At 38.4% G+C, this 22,533-nt stretch overlaps 1 protein-coding gene and 1 pseudogene across 2 annotated transcripts in view; one reads left to right on the top strand and one right to left on the bottom strand.

Annotated features, from left to right (window-relative positions):
- The window catches only part of LOC123233481, a 34,878-nt pseudogene extending 33,385 nt beyond the window's left edge, over positions 1–1,493 (bottom strand).
- HPCAL1 (hippocalcin like 1) overlaps positions 106–22,533 on the top strand; it is a 205,580-nt gene continuing 183,152 nt past the window's right edge. For both annotated transcript variants that reach the window (XM_044663633.1, XM_044663635.1), the window contains exon 1: positions 106–322. The gene's annotated coding sequence lies outside the window, so the exon portion shown is untranslated. The remainder of the gene's footprint in view (positions 323–22,533) is intronic.

The following is a 22,533-nucleotide window of genomic DNA, read 5'->3' on the forward strand; positions in this document are numbered from 1 at the left end:
GCCCGCCCTCTCCGCCCCCCAGCCACCGCCTCCTCCTTCCCTCTCTCCCTCCCCCTTCCCCATGCGCCTCCACCTCGTTTCCTCTTTTCTCTCCGCCGGTTTCCTTTTGTTTTCCTCGGTGGCGATGAGCGCAGAGTTGAAGCGGTGGCTTGAGCGAGAGAGGGGCCAGCGCTGCTAGCCTGCTAGCTGGGCGCTCAGCGGACGCGTCCTCCACGTCGCGGCTCACAGCCCCAGGAGGAGAGTCCCGGTGCCGCGGTGTGGCATCGGGAGCCGGAGGCGGAGCAGGAACAGAGCCACAACTTGGGGGACCTGCTGCCTACTGGTAAGAACCTTGGTAAGGAGCTGGAGGCAAAAGTGGGGTGTGTATACGTGTGTATGTATATATTTGTAGAGCTGGGCTAGGTTGCGCTGTTTTTGAATGTCGGCCAACTCCTCTCTGTCCCTCCCAGAGGCTTTGCTGGCTGGAGGGTATCTTCGAAGCTCGAGGGACCCGTACCCAAATCCGCGTAAGTCTAGGGAGCCGTCACTTCACTGCGCGCATTTTCCTAGCTAGGAACCTAGCTAAATTCACTTAGCCTGAAATATTACGGATTAGAGTAATCCGCGTCTGTACCTCACCCCAGTACTAAACTATAAGCTTCCTCCGGACAGGGAGCATTTTTTTATTTTTAGAGAGAGAGCTGGATATGAAACAAGAGATCCCGGGTTTGAATCCCGTCGCTGTCACTAGTCACGTGACCCTGGGCAAGTCGTTTCTCTTACTCTGGCCCTCAGTTTCCCCAGCTGGAGAGTGAGGATCTGCGACTAGATAATCTCTAAAGATCCCTTACAAACACCAACACCCCGTGATCTGAATTGGGTATCATTCTTTGCGCCCAACAGGCACTTGATAGATGTTGGTCGAATTGAATTTTTTGAACGCCCCTCTCCTGATGACTCCTCTCATCTGGCCTCACCCTACTTACTGCCTTGTGCACAGTGCAGGACTTGAGACCCCTTGCCCCGGAGGATGAATATTCTAGGCTAGGTGGTCTCATGCTTGGGAGGTGGGGGCGCGGGAGTGTGCGTGTGTGTGTGTGTGTGTGTGGGGGAGTCCAAGGAATCCGAGGTTGCAGCGCAATTTGGTTGCTGAGTTTGTGCGTTTAGGTCCCCTTCCATAACCTCGCCGCCTTGAGGGAATTTCCTTGGTGGTGGTGATGAAAGGAGGCATGCTGCTCTGGATTCCCTGATCAGGAGGCGGTTTTTGGATGTTTTACTTGATGGTTTCCTTGAGATTCAAACGCTGCAGGTAGAGAACGCTGAGACTCAGAATTCTCAGGCAAAGGGGAGGGGGCGCTTGACTGCAGTTTATGGGGTCGGGAGCTAGTACCTTGCATTCTAATATCCTTGCCTGCTGGAGACCAGCCCGATCCCTTGATCTCTCTGCTGCTGGGATTGGGAGGGAGTGTGGGGGCTTTTATCCTAACCTTTTCTTCTTCCCTAGGCTTCCACATCCCCCATACCCGCTTTTCGGTAGTGTTGGGTAGTACCCAAAGCTAAACCTCACTGACCTTCGTTCATTATTTTCTTTTTTTCTAAAGTATATTTATGTTGCTTTATAACTGGGTAGTTTGGGGGTTTTCATTTCGTTTTGTGTCTGTCTGGTAGCTTCAGCCTCTTTAACTTAATGGGAAGGCCCAGGATCTGGGAAACTTTAAGCCCTGGTTAATCTTTTACCTTCTGGTACACTTTGAAGCCAGGGCTTAAAACTGAGAAACTCTCCCCTCTCAGATCTCCAGATTTTTATCATTGGAGTCACAGGATTGACTCTCCCTGGAGTGATACATCCTCGTAACCCACACTACAGAGGGTCTAGGGTGTTTTTCTTGGGGGATACACTGGGGAAGAGACTTCCCTCTTGTCTCGAGGGCAAACTACAGTAATTAAAAAAAAAAAAAAAAAAAAAAAGCAAACCTTTCTAGCTCCTCAAATGCGAATGCTCTCAGGCTTGTGAAATGTTTGACTCCCTGGCTGTGAATGTCTGCAAGTGGGACTGCGATTGCGCAATCCTGGTTACTGGACTCAGTCAGCCCTGCCTGAGCTCTTCTCAATTCAGCTTGGCCCCAGTTCTTAGTCACAGCTGAATGCCCTTCCCATTTCCTCCCATCCAGTATCAGAATCCTTGTCCTGCACAGGACTGTTGATCAGAAAATGTCATCCTTCTTCCTGTGTTTAGTGACTTTTATCACCAAAATCACCCTGGTTAGGGATTGCCCTTTTCCACTTCACTCTACATCCCTGAAGCAGGTGTCAGTCTCTTCACTGATCAGTAAAGGGATCAGGGTGGTTATATGACACCCCCTCACCACCCAGATCTTCATCTTTCTTTATGTATTTGTTTTAAGTCTTTAGTTTTGAAACCTCCCACTCATAAAATTACACTCTGCTGAGTGTGTGTGCCTCAAACCATTACCACAATTAGCACACTCTCTCTCTCTCTCTCTCTCTCTCTCTCTCTCTCTCTCTCTCTCTCNACAATTAGCGCTCTCTCTCTCTCTCTCTCTCTCTCTCTCTCTCTCTCTCTCTCTCTCACACACACACACACACACACACACTCACACACACACACACACACACACAGGCTCTTGCCAACTCTGCTTCACTGTTTCCTACTATCACTGGAAAGTAAAGCTATGGTAACGATCTGCCTCAGCTTTGAGATGTGCCTCTCCCTTGGGAACTGCTCTTACCACAGGAGACCTCCAGTGGTTTTCAGGGATGGGCTGTTAACCCCATTTCCACTAGCCCCTTCTTTTCTTTCATCCCAGAAAATTTGAGACTAATAGCAAAACATTAAAACAACACCGAAACAAATCATTGGATCTATAGAACAGGAGACCCCATCAATATTTAAGACAGCTCCAAAATGATCTGCTTTTCTTCCATGTCATGACTACAAGTTGGAAATTAACACCTTGGTTTTATTGTGGTATCAGATTTGATTCCCAAGTCATAAGTATCCCCTTAGTGAATGGTTTCAGGGAAGCCAGAATGCTTTGTGGCTTTTGAGACTGAAAACAAAAATCTCTTCTGTTAGCTTTGCATAGTTTAACTTTGGAGTGGATTGAAGAGCTTAGATGGTAGGTGATATGTTATGTGAACCTAATCCTTGATTTTTCTTCTTAACTTAGTGGCAGTGATATATCTAGTATGCAACCTACTTCTGATTTTTAAAATGATTTTGCATCCTTCTGAAGAAAATTGGTCTTGCATCTGTGAGTGTCTTTTTTAAACCCATAATCAGATAATCAGATAAAATAATAATAAAATTTTAAAATTAGCCTGTCTTTCACAGCACTGAAGACAGACCAAATGCTTTTTTCTTGTTGAAACCAGCCTTTTGTTTCAAGCAAATCAGTATTTTGATCCCAGATCCATTTCTATTCAACTGTAGGCTTTCTTGGAAAAGAACACGTAATTATAGAGAGGCTTGGTGGTTTCAGTAGATAATGTACCAGATTGAAAATCCAGGGAGCTGTGTTCTATTCTTGGCTTTGCCACTGACTTGTGGTGTGACTTTATGCCCCTTTCTATCACTATCCTCTGTCTGAATCAATTTTTTTCTTCTTTATAAAACAAGAAACCAACTTTGTTATGAGAACATTTTAAGAATATACTGAGAGTTGGTCTGCTCTCTGTAGGAATAAGAATAAGATAAATCTCTATAAAGCATTTATCAAACCTCTCTGTAACAAGATTTTCTAGGACCCCACTCATTTCCAGCTAGATCTGCCATGGTATGATTTTAGTACCATGATACAATATTGGATAGTCCTTTGGATATACTGTCACTTGGTGGTGTTTGATGCTGAAATAGAAATATTAGAATTTGGAACATAAAAGCTTACAGTTTCTGTTTGTGCTGATATATGTATGATATCAGCCTGGGAATGAATCAGATACACTTGTTGATCTAGATTTTTCCTCTGGTTTATGCAAAATCCATCATGAGATGTGTTTCCTTGTCACTGGACATATTTAATCAGAGCCTTAGTAGGCCACTTGGTGAAGGTGGCATAAGTGTGGGATTCAAGATTTACACTTGTGCTCAAGAGATGACCTCTCACTCTATAGTAAAGTAGAAAGAACACCAAATTGGCAGTTAACAATCCTGGATTTGGGCCCTGATTTTTGTCACTATTCCTTATGACCTTGAATGTATTCTTTGTGGATAAGTCCCTGTGACCTTGAATAAGTCACTTCCTTTCACTAGACCCCTCTTTTCTCACATGTAAAATGAATGGTCCAACGGTTGGCAACCTTTTTGGCCATGAGAGCCATAAACGCCTGTGGAAGGAGGAGGATGGAGGGGGAAAGCGCTGGAATATGGGGCGAGGGCTGAAGGGCCCCTGGGGCACATCCTGGGGCTCTTCGGGGACTGGCCAGTCCGGAGGTGGAGCCTGATATGGCTCGAGAGCCATACGTTGCTTAGACTAAATGATCCCTGTGATTCTGGCTCCAAGACCCACCTTTCCTTTCTTCCTCTTATTCCCTTTCCTAGAAGAGGCAGCTCTGTTTCCTCACAGTATGTCTTTCAGCAAGCCAGGTATGAATGATTTAAGAAGTTGGGGAGATATCATTGTGGTGAGATACTGAGCTTAGGTATGAACCAATGATGAGGAAGAATCCTTGTAGAAAGATCCAGGCTCCAACAGGTAAGATACCTTTAAAGCCACTCAAATTACCTTTACAGTAGTATGCTATTTGTATTAGAGATAATCACTCTTAGACATACCTAAATTGTGTGTGTTTGAGGAAAATGCTTTAAATTCCTGAGTTGCAAGTATAGACGGTGAGGATTATGCATTTTTAAAGTAATTTGTCTACACAGCTTGATGTTATTGAGCCTGGGAAGTTGTAATACAATGACCATGGCCCTGTTATATTTTTAAGGACATTGCTTTCCCATATCCTCCATGTTCAAATATACGTATTTATATCTTTTGGTTCTTTTACAATTCAATGCAATAACCATTTCTTTCTTTCTTTCTTTTTTTTTAAACCTTACTTTCTGTCTTAGAATCAGTACTAAGTATTGGTTCCAAGGCAGAGGAGTGGTAAGGGCTAAAGCAATAGAGGTTAAGTGACTTCTTCAAAGTCACCCAGGTAGAAAGTGTTTGAGGCTACATTTGAACCCAGGACCTCCCATGTCCTAGCCTGGCACTCTATCCACTGAGCCACCTAGCTGCCTTATAAAAAACATTTCTTAAATTTTTTCTTGTGTATAGAGGAAGACAGTATGGTGTAGTGGAAAGGATTTGGAATTTGAGGACCTAGTTTCAAATCACCGCTTTACAGATGGCTACCTGTGTTACTTTGGACAAGTCACTCCTACCTATTTGGTCCTGAGTTACCTTATGTGCATCTTAAAACACTGCAAAAGAAACAAAACACCATCTTAAACAGTAACAATTAATTTACCAAAGTCTGGAATATACATTTGGTTCAGGCAGAGATTAAAAAATTGGCAAGCATATGTTTTGGTTCTTATGTTTGATCTTTTTTTTTTATAATTGAAATGTTTATTAACATAACAAAAGAATGAAATAATCTTAATCCTCTAACATCCTATCACTAATTCCATTTTAAGTTTATAATCAACTAATACTCCCAATTAAAAATTTTTTCTCAATTAAATGTAAAAACATTTTTTAACATTTACTTTTTAAAAATTTGAGTTCCAAATTCTCTCCATCCCTGCCCTACTCCTTGAGAAAGCAAGCTATTTGCTTTAGATTATATATGTGCAGTCATATAAAACATATTTCCATATTAACCTAGCCATGTTGCAAAAAAAAACAATTATATACACATACCCAAACAAACAAAAATAAAGTAGTAAAGCATGCTCCATCAGTCTTCCTTCTTTCCTTCCTTCTTCCTTTCTTTCTTCCTTCCTTCCTTCCTTCTTCCTTTCTTTCTTCCTTCATCCCTTCCTTCCTTCTTTCCTTCTTCCTTTCTTCCTTCATTCCTTCCTTCCCTCCTTTCCTTCCTCCTTTCCTCCCTCTCTCCCTCCCTCTCTATGACATCTCTTAAGACAGAAGGGCAAGGGCTAGGCAAACAGAATTTAGTGACTTGCCCAAAGTTATCAGCTAGGAAATATCTGAGATCACATTTGAACCCAGGTCCTTCTGACTCCAAGCCTGGCACTTCATGGACATTATGGATAATCTCATGCTCACCCACTATATTTGCTAGGCTGACCCTACTCATTGTTCTAAAGGGTACCTGGTATGTTTTGTTCTGTAAATAAAGCAGGATAAAAACATGTAAAACAAAAACAAAAACAAACCATTCTAGCTGCTGTTCCATCAGTTCTTTTTCTGGAGATAGATAGCATTCTGATCACTTTACCTTTCATCAATTCATGTAAATCTTCTCAGGTTTTTCTGAAACCATCCTGAACATCATTTCTTATGGCACAATAATATTCCATCTTAATCCTATACCTCAACTTGTTCAGCCATTTGTCAATTGGTGGGCACCCTTTCTATTTTCAGTTCTGTGGCACCTATATATTTTCTTTGATCTCTTTGGGATACAAGTGATATTGCTAAATCAGAGGGCATGTACAGTTTGATAACCCTTTGGTGACAGTTCCAAATTGTTCTTTAAAATAATTTGATCAATTCACCACTCTACTAACAGTGCATTAGTTTCCCAATTTTCCCACATTCCCTCCAGCATTTGTCATTTTACTTTTCTATCATATTAGCCAATTTAAAAGGTATGAGGTAGTACCCCAGAGTTGTTTTAGTTTGTATTTCTCTAATCAAGAGTGATAGGGTGGAGTGACAGCTAGGTGGTTCAGTGGATTGAGAGCCAGGTCTAGAGATGGAGGTCCTGAGTTCAAATGTGACCTCAGACACTTTCTACCTGTGTGACCCTAGGCAAGTCACTTGATCCCCATTGCTTAGCCCTTACCACTCTTCTGCCTTGAAACCAATACACAGTATTGATTCTAAGACAAAAAGTAAGATTTGTTTTAAAGAGTGATTTAGGACATTTTTTCATATGACTATAGATAGCTTTGATTTCTTCGTCTGAAAATAGCCTTTTCATATTCTTTGACCATTTGTCAATTGGGGAATGACAGTTCTCTGAATATTTAAGAAATGAGGCCCTTGCTGTAAACATTTTTTCAGTTTCTTGCTTTCCTTCTAATATTGGCTGCATTGGTTTTGTTTACGTAAAATCTTTTTAATTTAATGTAATAAAAATTATTCATTTAAAATCCCATAATGCTATCTCTCTATGTTTCAACTTTAGGCAGGTAGATGAAGAAGTAGATGAAATGATGAACTTGGAGTCAAAAGAACATCTGAGTTCAAGTCTGACCTCAGATTTTAACTTACTAGTCATATAATCCTGGGCATGTCACTTAGGTTCTTTTTGACATAGTTTCCTCATCTGTAAAGTGGGGATAATAATAGTGACAGTTTCCCAAGATTGTTAGGCTGAAATGAGATAAATATTTGTAAAATACAAACTTTAAAGTTCTATGTACATGCTAATTATCATTATTATCAATCATCATTATCATTATTCCCTCCCAGAATTGTTATGGGGATAAAATGAGATAATATTTGTAAAATGCTTTATAAATCTTAAACTGCTTACATAAATGTTAGCTATGATGATGATGATGATGATGATGATGATGATGATGATGATGATAGTGTGGATGCTTGCTTTGTGGTTTAGATAGAAGAGATAACCAGAGTGATAGAAGTGTGGAAGATTTTTTTTTTTTTAAATGCTTGTAGGTCTCAAAGCAATTCCATCATCTTGTACTTCGGTGTATTGTCTCATAGGTGGAAGAGTGGTAAGGGTGGGCAATGGGGGTCAAGTGACTTGCCCAGGGTCACACAGCTGGGAAGTGGCTGAGGCCGGGTTTGAACCTAGGACCTCCTGTCTCTAGGCCTGACTCTCACTCCACTGAGCAACCCAGCTGCCCCTGGAAGATTTTTAATATTTTCTGAAAGTTGAATGCTGCCTCATAACACACAGGTCTTAAATTTCTCCTCCAAATGCAGTTTCTTCCTTGAAACTACCCAATCCAGGTAGTGTGCTTTCAAGGATTTATGAGACTGCTTACATGATAAAATCTCCTTAAACCTGTCATCAGTCATTAAGAAGTATTCCACCCATCAAAATGTACTATTGATTTGAAGCTATACTAAACCCTGACATTTGAAGGTATTAAAATTGAGAGAATTTTATGAAGTAGATGTGAAAGAAACATATTCTGACTTTAGAGTAGGGGAGCAAATAATGGTGGAAAGGCACTTAATCTCATCAAAATGGCTCCCTATATATATACATAATATGAAGACTACTTAAGCCCAGAGAAATTAAGAATAAAATTAAATGCAAACGCTTTGTTGGCAAGAACAGTTTTGTGTTTTTGAATCTACGGCACCATTCTAAAGAGGATCAAGGGATCATAGATGTAGAATTAAAATAATTTTCTGAATTTCCCATAATTGTCACCTCTTACTGTCCAGTTATAGTCTATTTCATTCATGTTCTGTAATTTATTCAGCCATTCCCAATGTGAAGGGCACTCAGTACATTTTACTTTTCAAAAGACACTGGGATATAGTAGAAAGAGCTTTTTGAACTTAGAATCAGGAGGCCTATATTTTGAGTCTTAGTTCTGACATGTATTAACTGTGTGACCATGAGTAAATCACTTAACACCTCTACCTCAATTTTTCCATATGTATATTAGAATTTATAATAATATTTTATAGCCTATTTTGTAGAATGCTTATGCACATGTTAAAACACTAGAAAAGTATGTTGTTAGCAATAGTAGTAGTAATAATGAAAACCATTTTTCTTCTGTTATTTTATTTTTCAAGAAAGTTGTAAACCAGTTATATAGTTGAGAAAATGGAAATACCTAAGTGAAACTATGTAAGGTCTAATCTAAAGTCACTTAGCTATTGGTAGACTTTCAGAAATACCCCTTTTCCTGAGGTTCTCTGCTGGTAATCCTTTCACCAGACTTTTTTTTTTTTCCAGTTTTTATAATTTCTATTGGATTATTGTAAAAAATGAGAAAATGCTCCCTTTGTGGTAAACTCTCAGAATTTGAATCCATTTTACCTTAGGCCTTGGGACTGTGAGACTCAAACCTTTCATAATTTCATTTAGAATTTAAATGTGCTTGGTATGTTCTGAGTCATACTGTGGAGAAAAATCATTCAATATCGAAAGCTAATCGCAGAAACTTGGAGAAAGCCAAAAGTGTATTCCAGAAAGAGCTTTTTTTTTTTTAAATTTTTTTTACACTTTGGAAAGCTGCCATTTTGAAATATATGAATCTCAAAACACATTTGTGGGCATCTTTGTACTTTTCTACATAGAATCTCTCCAATAGACAGATGTAGAGCAGTGAGGATGACTCCCAACTTTAGAGGTGGAAATGGAATTGAATATTTATATAGGTCTCAAAGCAATTCCATCATCAAGAATTGTTATGGAATCTTGACTTTCCCCATTTTGATATATAGAAGGCATTTACTGAAATTGTTCTGAACATAGGGTCTTCACTAAAGTTACCCTCTCAGGGTTGCTCTCAAAATTAATTGATACCATATAAACATATGTAAATTATAGTTCTCCTTCCTCTATGAATGGTCAGGGCCTCTGCTTTCTTTTCTGTGCAGGTGACTGCATTTTCCAGGACACAGAATTGATCGTTTTATTTCATTTATTTTTTAGTTTAGTAATATTTTATTTCTCCCAGTTACATGTAAAAACAAATTTTTAACATTCATTTTCTAGCATTTTGAGTTCTAAATTCTTTCCCTTCCTAAGTGGTTAGCAATTCTATATTGATTACATATGTGCTATCATGTAAAACTATTTCCATAGAATTGATCATTTTAATAGTGCCCTAGTCCCATTTTCCAATTTTAAGTCCTTTCTTAGTTATGACTTTTTGATCCATTTCTTTAGGAAATTTAGTAACACGTTTGCTGGGTCATTTTGGTGTACTATATGGAATGAAGGCTTGTTTAAGGATGAGTCACTTTCTTTTCCTGGGCCTCAATTTCCTCAACTGTAATAGGAAGGGGATGGTCTGGACATCTGAAGTCCTTTAAGCTCCAAATCTTGTGATTCTTAGTCACAGCAATGATAATTGTGGTTTTATTGCACAAGCTTTTTGGTGACTGGTCTTTTTGGAGTCTTGTAGATAATCATATAATAGGTTACATTTTTTGTAGTTGTTAAAGGGCTTATAATAATTTTGGTGCAATGACCTTGTGATATACAAAGTATAAGTATTATTCCATTTTTACAGATTGACTAAATTGATGTTCTGAGAAGGAAAATGACATATTTGTGGTCACACAGGTATTAAATGTGCAAACTGGAATCAAACCTACCACCTCCATGGCATTTAGAGCCAAAAGCAACTTAGAGGTCATCTAACCCAACTTCTGCATCTTGACTTTAATGGATCTCTGATCTATCATGGCAGTGATAATAGTAATGATAATAATAATAGTAAGTAGTATCTTTATGAGGATTTTTTAGGTTTGAAAACATTTTTGCATATGTTATTTTATTTGATCTTCACAACAATACCATGTGATAAGTACTTTTATCAGCCCCATTTTATAGATAAGGAAACTGAAACTGAGAGAGGGAAGCCATTTGCCTAAGGTGAGACAGTTAGTAAGTACATGGAGTAGGACTCAAACTCGGCTCTTCTGACTCCCAAGCCCAGTACTACTTTTTCCAATTGTACAAACTCAAACCCAACTATACTTCTTATTCTCCCCATCCTTCCATTTTTGTCAACATTTCTTCCAAATATTTTTCTGGTTGAATGTCCTCTTCCTCCTCCTCACCCATCCCCTTTGTCCTTCTTTTCATAGAATCTGGAGTTGTATTTGTGTAGTCTCTCTGAGTATTTCTAAACAATTTATCTTCAGTGTATCCTGAGATTCCTTAGTTTTATTCTGACACTGCTTTTTCCTTTTGATCTTCTTGTTTGTTTTGTTTTTGCTAATTTGATTTCTTTGGGAAGTACCAGTTTTACTTTTTCATAAGAAAATACTACCTTTGTTTCCAATGTTATTTTTCATATTGATTCAGTTGATTGCTCAGAATGTGTTATGTTGGTTTCTATTAATCTATAACATGTTTTTGTTTTTCCCCATTTTATTGAAGCTTACCTTGGCTGAGAGAAACTTGATTAAAATGATCAAAACCCTGTCTGTGACACTAGCTGTCTAAGTCAGGGTAGGTTATTTAATTTTTCTGAGCCTCAATTTCTTTATCCGTTAATGGGGAGTAATAAATAATACTTTTACCACCTACTTCACAAGAATGCATTGAGGGAAATTCTTTGTACGTATTCAACCTCTGTAGGAATTAGCCTTGTTACTCCTGTGTTTTTTTTTCATTCATTCTTTGATTTTAAAACTTTTGAGCATTTCTGGTAGTTTTGTTTCTTTTCAATATATTTCTTGCCTTTCTTGAGGGGAATTTTGACGATATTTGTTTTCTCATGACTTCTAGTTCTGCTATGGAGTAGAGAGTGGGCAGTATCATATGGGGTCAGAAAACCTAGGTTCATTTCCTGTTTTTTCTCTGTCTATACTTGTATGACCATGGGCAAGTCATTTTCTCTCTCTCTCTAACCTTGTTTTTTTACCTATAAAATGAGGTGACCTCTTCATCCTTTCTGACTCAATCTATGAGCCAATGATTTTCACTTATCTTACATATAGCTTTTTCTGTACATGGTTGCTTGCATATTGTGTTCCTCCTTAGCCTATGAGCACCTTAAGGGCAGGGACTGTTTTTTTTTTTTTTGTTGTTTTTTTCTTTTACCTGTCTTTGGGTGCCTGGCACTTAGCACAGTTCTTATTGCATAGTTCAGTTGTTGAGCCATTTTTCAGTCATGGTCAACTCTTCATGGCACATTTTGGGCTACTTTGGCAAAGATACTGGAGTGGTTTGCTATTTCCTTCTCTAGCTCATTTTACAGATGATGAACTGAGGCCAACAGGGTTAAGTGACTTGCCCATGGTCACACAAGTGTCTGAGGCTGGATTTGAAACTGAAGAAGATGAATCTTCCTTACAGGAGGCCTGATACTCTGTCCAGTGGCCCACATAGCTCCTACACAATAGGCACTTAGTAAATATTGACTGACTGATGTCACTTAAATTTCTCTTGTCTTTTTGGGCCCTTATCTGTAATAATATCTTATCATTTAGAAACATTTTGCTGTAAATTTTTCTCATTTGATCTGCCAATGGATAGAGGCTGGGTAGGTAGTTTTACTTCCACATTCTGGATAAGAAAACAAGCTGAGAGGATAAATGATCTGCTCAGCCATAATGCCATTAAAAGAAAGAACTGGAGCTAGAGGACTAACTCTAGAAGCCTAGAACACTGACTCTTAGTTCAGTGTTATTTCTACTGGGCTAGGAGATTTCTAGGACATGGAGTGCTTAAGTTTTTCTTTGTCAAGGACCCTGTCAGCAATCTGGTGAAGTTACAGACACATTCTCAATAATATTTTTAAAATGCACAAAATAAAATAATTGACTTGTAAAGGAAACAAATACTGTTAGCAACATTTAGAAAACAATTTCGCAGATTCCCTGCTCCATACTGGATTTGGGATTAAAGGGCCATGGTTAGTCTTGTCTCTTCTTTCTCCTGGTTGTGCCATCTTGGGCAAATAAGCCTTAGTTTCATTAAAAAAATAAAATAGAGGTGATGATACTTCATTATCTCACAGGATTGTTATGAAGATGAATGAGATAATGGGCATAAGTACTTCTTAACCTCTAAGCCTCATACAAATGTAAGTTACTATCTTCTCTAGGGACTCACCAGCACTAATTTACTCTTTTTTTTTCTATGAAATAGGTTATAAAATCAAACATGGGGAATGATGTATTTTTTCAGTCTGGAGTTCAAAGAGAATTTTTGTTCACTTCGTCTCGTGAACAAACTTCATAAGTGAGCCACATCCCTGTAGTGGTTTCACTAAGATGGCATTCAGGAGACATGGGTAAAGGTTTTCTTAATGGGCAGCATAGAGTTGAACTCAAAGGAGGAAGAAAATATCTGACAATCTGCATGACTGTATTTATTCTCTTTTTTCCTAAAATCCTTACCTTTTGTCTTAGAATCGATTCTAAATATTGGTTCCAAGGTAGAAGAAGCTTAAGGGCTATGCAAGGGAGGTTAAGTGACTTGCCCAGAGTCACACAGCTAAGAAGCATCTGAGGTCAAATTTGAACCTGGGACCTCCCATTTCTAGGCCTGGCACTGTCTGCCGAGCCACGTAGCTGCCCCTCTATTTATTCTTATTTACTATTTGGCTACTTGACGACTGATGTTTTTTAGCTGCATTATTTAGGTACTGGTTTGTATTTGTTTAAGAGCCAGTATAGTATAGGAAGAGAAAGAACACTAGGCATGACATTAGTAGAACTGGGTTCAAATGTAGGCTCTGCTATTTTCTGGCTATTTGACTACAATAAGATCTCATTTTATGGGAACTCAAAATGTGCAAATTCAGGCATACTTTATGCAATTGACAACTGATAAAAAATAAAGACAGAATAATATATAAAAATAAAAAATTTTATTATGCATTAAATCCTTGTCATTTTCCCAACTATGTCAAGTCCAACTATGCTCATTAGCACGCTGCGAAGTGTTAGTGAGTCATTACATTATTTTATGCCAAATATTAGCTCTGGCCTGAGTCTTTCTCCAGAGTTCTTGTTTTTAATAAGTCATGTCTTCATCAGAGCAGTGCTTCTCTTTGTTTCAGTCATGCTATTTAGTTATTAATAATGGCTCCAAAGCACAAGAGGAGTGATGCTGCTAGCTCCAATAATTGAAGCCTAAGAAAAGTTCTGAAGTGTTTAGATATGTTTATATAAGAAATACTTATTAAATAATGGGGTTTGTTATTATGTACAATTTTCAAGTTACTCAAAGGGTCTTGGAACTTATGGGTTGCATAAAATGAGATTCTGCTGTATCCCCAGGGCCTTGTCTGTAAACTGAAGGGTGTAAGGTTGGGATTTGTGCAAGGGGGATGGGACCAAAGGAGCCAGAGAAGGCAGTTGCTGACAGTTGAGACCAAAGAGAATTCTGGGAATTTCTCTGAGGAAGGAGGAAGACAAGAAGTCTTCAGGTGGAGGAAAACCCAGCTTGGATCCAGTCCTGAGGGCTTCCTGAGGATCTTTCTTTGGAAATTGAAACCCTGATTCCCTGATCAAAGCCATTCCATCACATCTCACCCATCAAGACTTCAACGATGGAGTTAGCTAAGTTTTTGGACTCCATTTTGGGAGCGATCTCTTAGTCTTCTTCTCCCATTACCCAACCTTGCTGAGAGGCCCTTTAAGTCAAAAATTACAATTATAGAAAAGGATAGAAACAGAAAACTAGAAATAGAAATAGAAGGAGAAGTGGTGGGGGAAGAAGCTTAGGAGTGGGAACCCCAAAGGTTCCCTCCTAAGTGACAGACCCCATAGAAATAGAGAAGAGGGCACTCCAAATGCCTCTGCCCTTCACCACTTTCCCCAATCCCTGAATTGCAAATGATAAAAGCCATTCATCAGTCAGATAGCATTCCAGAGTGCCTGAGAGACAACAAAGGAGAGGGGAACCACAGCTTGTTCTGGCTGCCTCCATCTTGAAGCCAGACCACCCACTGTGAAATTTACTGATCAAGGGAGGTTTGTGTGTACCCCGTCCTTATTCAGAATTGGATTGGGGTACCATGTACCTCCTCTTATAGAGAAGCCTTGCCCCCAACTCCTGTGGAGCAGCACGACCATCCAGGTCACCCAGTTTTGGGGTGACACCCCCTTAAAGTCTCCCAGTGTATATTTGGCCCTAGGGAGAGCTGGAAGAGAGACTCACCATACAGATTATCTCTATATCCCTTTCTATCAAACATCCAGGACTGGCTCCTTTTAGTATTACAATTTTGGCAGAGCCAGCTTAGGTAAAGTACCTAAATAATTCCAGAAAAAAAAGCCTCTGTTTGAACCAGACAGCAGCCATTTTTCTCTTATCTACATGTGATAGTCTCTGAATTCCCTTCTAGCCATAGATCTTTGAAACTCTGATGATATAATCACTTAATCACTCTGAGTTTCAGGTAAACTTTATCAGTTTACAAACTGGTACATTATTTTCTCTTCTTACCTACAAGGTGCTTAAGTATTTTGCATACTTTAAAATGCCAGAGAAATGTGAATGTTTTCTATTATTCATAATGAGAGAAGAATCATAATGATTATAAATTATTATCAATTTTCAGATTTCTTATAACCCTTGAAAGGAGTTGTTTAGGGAATGGGCCTTATCACATTTCAGTTTTTATCTTTCTCAGTTTGACATAGTGCTTTGAATGAAATAAAAGGAGATAATTACTATTGAATTGAACTGAAGTTTTTTGTGGTATCTCTGAAAATCCTATTGCTTATTAACTAAATGGATAAGTGACTACTTACTATTCTGTGGATAGAATAAATCTATTTTATTCAGATAGAGATAAGGAAGATTGACGAGATTCCCCCAATATAGGCCAGGTACAAGACTGTTTAAAAATTACTATTAAAATCAATAAGAATTTAACTTTATACTAACCACTGTTTATGCTAACTGTGCTTTATGTTATAAATTTAAGAGCCAACAAATACGTATATAAGACCCAATCTTAATCCCCAGACTTTTGCCTTAAGTCAGGACCAAACATGTTTACTGAAAAATTCAGATATTCCAGATGTTCTTGACTGAGGATGCCATTGTCCTGATTTTCCTTAAGCCTTGAAAATTGACGTATCTCCAGAATGAGTTCTGTAATCACTCAAAAGAATTTGACCTAACCTTCTAAGCAGGAAGAATCAAGTGGATGAAGAATGCCTAGTATCCCATATATGATATAGTGTTGAGTGGACAACCTTTTGAGTTTGGTTAGTCTTTTCTTTTCAGTCACATCTGGCTCTTTATGACCCCATTTGAGGTTTTGTTGGCAAAAATACTAGAGTGGTTTTCCATTTCCTTCTCCAGCTCTTTTAACAGATGCAAAAACAGAGACAAACAGGGTTAAATGAATTGCACAGGGTAACAGAGATGGTCTGAGAACAGACTGAATTAAGGGAAATTTGTCTTCCTGACTCTAGGTCCAGCATTATCCACTGCACCACCTAGCTGCCTCAACTTACTGAGAAAGATGACATATATCTCATTCAGTCGTTGCCAATGGGCAGAGTTGGATCCTAGGTTGAACTGGAGTAGAGCAATGGTTAGGGTTGCCTTTGAGAAATTACAAAGTCTTTTTAATGGTTGGTTCTAAATTGCTATTTGAACCAATATCCCATCATTTTTTTCTAAAACTTTTTTTTTTAACAAAACCAAACCAAACAAGCATTTCTGTAGACAAAGAAAAAAAGATTGAACATAAATGAAATCACAAATCTCTTATGTATTTAACTTACTCTTTCTCATATCTACATAATAAATTCAATCCACGAGTAGCTCAGCCCCTCCAGCCCTTCGCCACATCACAGAAGGTATCATCCAAGAGACTGAAATATTCCAACAAATGAAATCTTTCATGTTTTTACCTTTCAGTTCACTCTCTAGAGATAACATTCACAATTTATTTCTCCAGTATTAATTTTGTAGCTGTGTATGAGGTTCTCTTGGTTCTACTCTTTTTACTGTTCATTATCCCATGTAGTTCTTTCTAAGTTAAAAAAAAAATTAACCTGCTCTTTCTTATGGAGCAGTAGTATTCCATTATAATCATATGCCATAATTTGTTTAGCCATTCTACAATTGATGGGCATCCCCTTATCCCATCTTTTTTAATAGCAGGATTCCTCTGCCTATACTGTGTAGCTTTGAGTCAAACCAAACAAATGAACCAATGAAAAACAAGCCACAAAAATGCTTTTGCCTTGTAACTTTTTTTCAGGCCTGTGGAAGTCTGGCCTTTAGAGTATATATTCTTTCATTTTTCATCACCTGAGCCAGTAGGCTAAAGACAAACTTCATTTGACCTTAAAGGTCCTGCCTGAACTACTTTAATGACTAGCTAAGGGTCATTTGGAATTAACACATGAATTGATTGTATGCAAATGTACCATGGGAGCCTGGCTCTCAAGTCTCTAACCTTGTTTACACTATTAATTTGCTTAGCAAACCTCACTCATGAATCTATTTAAAGGTAAACTTTAAACGTGTTTGTTCTTTACTCATTTGTTCCAAATTAGTGGTCAATCAGATAGAAGAAGTTTCATTACATTATATATAAAACAAGAATGTGTTAATCCATTTGGAGTTAGAGGAACTTTAACCTAGAGAAGAGAAGGCCTAGGGGGAACATGACAGCTATCTTCTAGTATTTGAAAGACCGTCCTGTGGAAGTGGGATTAGACTTTTTCTACTGGGGCCCAAATAGTAGAACTAGAAGCACTGGTTGAAAGTTAAATATATATGACTCTTAATAAATTCTTGTTGAAAGATGAAATTCTCTGGTCTTTGGAAACATTTTTTTGGCTACTGATATGCTTCAGTAGAACTATGGGAGCTGCCTAAACCTTGAAATTTCAGATTTTCATCAGATACTGGGTAGATATAAAGCCAACCGTGGAATCAGTAAGATCTGGGTCAGATTTTGCCTCTGATAAATACTGTCTTTTAGTCAATCAGCATTTATTTTGTTGTTGTTCTGTCATTTTAGTCTGACTCTTTTGTGACCCCATTTAGGATTTTCTTGGCAAAGATACTGGAATGGTTTGCCATTTCTTTCTCCAAATAATTTTATAGATGAGGAAACTGAGGCAAACATGTTAAATAACTTGCCCAGGGTCACACAACTTTTAAATGTCTGAGGCCAGATTTGAATTTAGGAAGATGAGTCTTCCTGAGATTTGGTACTAAGCCCTGGGGATACAAAAAAGAGGCAAAAGGGGTAAAACTAGGTAGTTGAGTGGTTAATATGCCAGGCCTGGATTTGGGAGGACCTGGGTTCAAATGTGGCTTCAGACCATCCTAGCTGTGTGACTTGTCACTTAACCCCAATTGCCTAGCCCTTAACACTCTTCCACCCTAAAATAGAAGGTAAGGGTTTGAAAAAAAGAAAAGGAGGCTCAAGGAGGTCTCAAGCTAATGAGAGGGGCAACAGACAAATACATATGTACAAACAAGCTAGAGCTTGATTGGATTAATAGGGAATAAATAAGAGAGATTTGGACAAGTCACTTAAGGCTCTCAGTGTCCCTGACAACTCTGTAAGACTATAATTTACAGAATATCTACTAATCTGAATTTGTAGGGGGAGTTTCCCTTACTGGGAGTTCCCTAGCACCCATGAAATCAATGGCCCAGATGAGAAAGAAAAAAAGAGAGGAAAGCCTTTTATTTGGTGCAATGGAAAAAGTATTTCACCCTGAAGCCAGAAGACTTCCCTTCTGGGCTTTAGTCCTACCCCTGTTCCTTTCTAGCTGTTCATTACTCTTCTCAAGGTTTTATTTTCCAACTAGTGGAAATACCCTGATAGGCCCCTTCCAAATTTGAAATACTTTCAGAGGACGCATATTTGAATTCCTACTTTTACTTACCCTTGTAATCTTGGGCAGATTGATGAACTTTTTCAGCCCTCAGTTTCTTCAACTATTAAGTGAGAGGATTGTCCTAAATGACCTTTCATTCCCTTTTCAGCTCTAAGTCAATGAATAGCAAATATTTATTGTGTCTGTTTTCCAGGTGCTTTGCTTAGGTGTATATAGGAGATAGGGAAGAAGGAGGAGAATTGGGGCTGAGTATTTATACAAATAAATATGACACAGACTAGGTTATCCAAAACCTTACAATATGATGGGAGTAATGCTAGACCCAAATAGCTGTGACATAGAGGAGAGTCAAGCCAACCAATTTAACAAAAATTTATTAAGTGTTTACTATGAACCAAGAACTGTGCCAAGCTCTGGGGATACAAAAAAGAAGCAAAAACATTTTCCCTGGCCTCAGGTAGCTTACATTTCAGTGGGGAAGAAAACATGCAAACAATTATGTGTATGTATATATTTTTTCTTTCTTTTACATTTTTCCAGATTATATGTGGATACGATGTTATTATTATAAAGATATTTTATTTTACTAATTACATGTAATAACAAATTTCCATATAAATTTTCCAAAGTTATGGCAATTTGGAACTATGCCCAAAGGGCTTTGAAAGACTGTCTACCCTTTGATCCAGCCATACCACTGCTGGGTTTATACCCCAAAGGAAAAAGACTTGTACAAAAATATTTATAGCCACACTCTTTGTGATGGCAAAAAATTGGAAAATGAGAGGACACCCTTCGATTGGGGATGGCTGAACAAATTGTGGTATCTGTTGGTGATGGAATACTATTGTGCTAAAAGAAATAATGGACTGGAGGAATTTCATGTGAACTGGAACCACCTCTAGGAACTAATGCAGAGTCAAAGGAGCAGAACCAGGAGAACCTTATACACAGAAACAGATACCCTGTGGCACAATTGAATGTAATGGACTCCTCCTCTACTAGCAGCAATTCGGTAATCCAGGGGGAACTTATGAGAAAGAATGCTATTGACATTAAGGGAAAGAACTGTAGGAGTAGAAACACAAAAGACAAACAACTGCTTGATCACATGTTTCGATGGGGATATGATTGGAGATGTAGACTCTAAGTGATCACCCTAGTAAAAATATGAATAATATGAAAATAGGTCTTGATCAATGGCACGTGTAAAACCTAGTGGAATTGCTTGTTGGCTATGGGATGGGGTGGTATGAGGGGAGAGAAAGAACATGAATCATGTAACTATGGAAAACTATTCTAAATTAATTAATTAAATAAAAGTTTTCAAATCACACACAAAAAAAAAATGTTTTCTGGAGTTAGATCATCTAAATTGTCTCCCTCTCTTCCTTCCCTCCCCTGTTCTGGAGTTGGCAAGTAATTTGGCCTAACTTATACATGTATTATCATGCAAAACATATTTCCCTATTGATCATTTTTGTAAGAGAATAATAATATAAAATCAAAACCACCCAACCAAAACCCAAATAAACTAAAGTGAAAAATCACATGTTTTGACCCACATTCCAACTCCAATAGTTCTTTCTCTGGAGTTGGTTAGAATTCTTTATCATAATTCCCTCAGAATTGTCCTGGGTCATTGTATTGCTCAGAGTAGCTAAGTCTATCAGTTTATCATTCCACAATATTGCTGTTACTATGTTCAGTATTTTCCTGGTTCTGCCTATTTCATTCTTTTTTTTTTTTATTTTTTTATTTTAAACCCTTAACTTCTGTGTATTGACTTATAGGTGGAAGAGTGGTAAGGGTAGGCAATGGGGGCCAAGTGACTTGCCCAGGGTCACACAGCTGGGAAGTGTCTGAGGCCGTCTGACTATTTCATTCTGCGTCAGTTCTTATAGATCTTTCCAGCTCTTTCTGAAATCATCCTGTTCATCATTTCTTGCCAGTAGATACAATTTTAATAATTGTTCTCTTTTTTAAAAAAAATCTTTACTGTCTGTCTTGGAATCAATACTGTGTATTAGTTCCAAGGCTGAAGAATGATAGGGCTAGTGTTATAAATAATGGGGTGAGAGGTAAACTGAATACTACCACTCTTAAATGGGTGATAGCAGTGGTAGTTCAGATATGTGGCTAGTGCAAGATCACCTGGGTCTTGCCACCTAGCTAGATGTTATAACACTTCCCTCTTTTATAACAGTGCCCAGGCAGGATCCTTCAGGTCAGTAGATGGGTATCCCTTCAGGTCCCACCTGGGGTTGATTAATGGTGGATATTAGGCTCTATTTATTAGCCTTGGACACGTTTATCTGACTGCGTTGCTCCCTTCCCAGAGAAGTGATGAAACAACCACTCCAGGAAGGTACTTGAATAGCTTTATATATTAGCAAAGAAGGAATATTAGGAAATGGGAAGAGGAATAGGGAAACCCTAAACTAATTTTGATAATAGTAATCCCTCAGAGCTGTAGGCAGGTAAGTGATTCTGGTTTGTTATTAGTTCCTCTGGTTCAGCCTGGCCACAGCCAAACCAAGCAAGCTGTTGTTTGATGTCTTTCAGCTTCTTCTTCTTCTTGCCAGATGTTATGCCTTTACAGCCTTCAGGAACCACCCCTTTCCCACCCTCTTCTTCTTCTCCTGCCCACTTCCCGGATCCCTCCCTGGCCCAGGATACCTAGATATCTAAAGATGGATTGAATACCTAAATATCTAGGGGACAGTAGAATAAGAGGATTCATGGTCTGGATACAGGTTGGCAAATGTTAATGAGGTACAAGACAGGAGTTCTTGCAAGGTTGAGCCAAGCAAGCCTCAGATCCCAATAGACCAGGGTCTACAGATCCCAGGTCCAAAGGAAAGGAAACCAAAGGCCAGGGGCTGCCAGGGTATTTATACCCCCTTGGCCAACTGCTTTCTCCGCTGTCCTCATGGCCTCTGGGAACATTCTGATGTCCAACCGTCTTCACCTGTCAATCAATGGTGAGAGTCTCAGCTCCCAGAGTTTCAATATAACACTAGGCATTAGGGGTTAAGTGACTTGCCCAGAGTCCTACAGCTAGAAAGCATCTGAGGGCAGATTTGAACCCAGGACCTCCCTTCTCTAGGCCTGACTCGCAATCCACTGAGCCTCTTGACTGCCCCCTTAATAATTGCTTACTGACATTTTTGTATACATATTCTCTCTCCTTCCTGCTCTTTTCTTTTCCCCAAGAGAGCAGGTAATATGATATAGGGTGCACATGTATTATCATAGACTTAATATTTCCACATTCATCGTGTTGTGAAAAAAAGACGTATCACTTATATTAGAGAAAAATTCATGAAGGAAATAAATTGAAGAATGGATAGCTTTATTCTGCATTCAGATTCCATTAGTTCCTTCTTGTGTGGTGGATAGCATTTTTGACATGAGACCCTTAGTGTTTTCTTGGATCCTTGCATTGCTAATAATAGTTAAATCATTCATAGTTGATCTTCCTACGTTATTGCTGTTCTTTGGGTCTGCTTACTTCATTTCATATTAATTAGTCCAGATTTTTTGTGATCCTCTTATCCATCATTTCTTATGGCAGTGTATATATAATTGAAGGGGATCAGAAAAGTTGATAAAATTAGTGTAAAGAGAAGGTCTAGGCAAAATTCTATAAGATATTTGAAGAGGAAAAAATCACTTTCACTTCGTGAGGAAAAGGCAAAGTTTCTTTTTTTTTTAAATTATTATTTATTCATTTTTAACATTTATTTTTAAAAATTGAGTTCTCAATTCTCACCTGCCCTCCTCTCTTGAACTTATAAAAAAGGCAAAAAATGCAATATCAATTATATGTGAAATCATGTAAACTATTTCTATTTTAGCCATATTCTAAAAAAAGGCAAGAAAAATAAGGAAAATGAAAAAA

This window comes from Gracilinanus agilis, chromosome 2 (assembly GCF_016433145.1).
Source record: "Gracilinanus agilis isolate LMUSP501 chromosome 2, AgileGrace, whole genome shotgun sequence".
NCBI classification, from domain to species: domain Eukaryota; kingdom Metazoa; phylum Chordata; class Mammalia; order Didelphimorphia; family Didelphidae; genus Gracilinanus; species Gracilinanus agilis.